The sequence below is a fragment of the Myotis lucifugus genome, unplaced genomic scaffold (assembly GCF_000147115.1).
Source record: "Myotis lucifugus unplaced genomic scaffold, Myoluc2.0 scaffold_20, whole genome shotgun sequence".
Lineage (NCBI taxonomy): Eukaryota > Metazoa > Chordata > Mammalia > Chiroptera > Vespertilionidae > Myotis > Myotis lucifugus.
This window is the reverse complement of record NW_005871068.1, coordinates 4249598-4250869: the sequence shown is the minus strand read 5'-3', so window position 1 is coordinate 4250869 and position 1272 is coordinate 4249598.

Genomic DNA, 1272 nt, shown 5'->3' with positions numbered 1-1272 from the left:
TGGACGGGCGTCCTCCCGAGTCCACTCACCTGGCTCTGCTGGGGTGTTACTCTCCCTGCTGAACAGGCCGCCCCCACAACCCGGGACCACTCCCTCCCGAGACCCTTGGCGGGAATCTCCCTCTGCCCTGCGCCTGCGTGGTGCCCAGGGTCTCCCAGGCCTGAGAGCAGGGGCGGGGCAGAGGGGGGAGAGGGGCGGGGCTGCGGAGGGGGGAGAGGGGCGGGGCCCGCTGAGGGGGGAGGGCGGGGCCCGCTGAGGGGGGCGCTCATCCTCATTCCCCTCCTCACCTTGACGGGGGCCACAGCCGGGCCTTCTCACTCTACCCCCCTGAGGGGAGGGCTCCCTTCCCAGGCGCCCCGGGAGGGAGCTGGGCGCTGCCCCGCAGTTAAAGGGACAGGGCCTCTCCAGGCGACCGCTGGCGGGACCTCGGGCGCCCCCTGTGTTCTGGGTGGACACCCCGCCCTCTCACAGGGGTGGTCACCTGCACTCCCCTCAGGACCGCGGACCCTTCCCTGGCCCAGCCCTGAGGCAAGGCCCTCTCCGCCCAGGGTGTCCCCCCCCCCCATCAGCCCACAGGGAGGCCTCAGAGCCGATGAGGGAAGGGTCTGCTGGCCTCGCTCTGTGACTGGGGCCTTCATCCAGGTCCTCATCGGGGCTCCGGCCTCCTGAAGGAAAGGCTTCCTGGGGAAGGCCACATCCCTGAAAACTCTTTTTATTTCTTTCATTGAAACCTTTTTTATTATATACACAAATTAAATATATAAATTACAAGACAGGCGTATGAACTCTATATTTAAATTTCAAAGGATATTTTCTCTTGATTTATGAGTTAATCATTGAGGCAAAGACTAAGCTATTTTTATGTAATAGAATATACTGGAGTTTTGTTTGCTTATTTAATTTTATTGCGGTGACATTTCCACAGAGGACTGGATAAGGAAGAGTGGTAGACGTACACAACGGAATACTACTCAGCCATTAAAAAGATGAGACACAATGGATACCACGCCGCTACAAAAAAGAAGGAACTGTCACCATCTGCAACAGCATGGAGGGACCTGGAGAGCATTATGCTAAGCGCAATAACCAGTCGGAGAAAGATAAATGTCACATATCCCACTCATATGTGGGATATAATGATCAACATGATTGGATGAACAAAATAGATCCAGAGACAAATGGCGGGGGCGGGGGGGATGGTCAGAGAGCAACCAGAGGACTTGTGTGCCTGCATTTCAGCATAACCAATGGATACAGACACTGGGGGGGGGG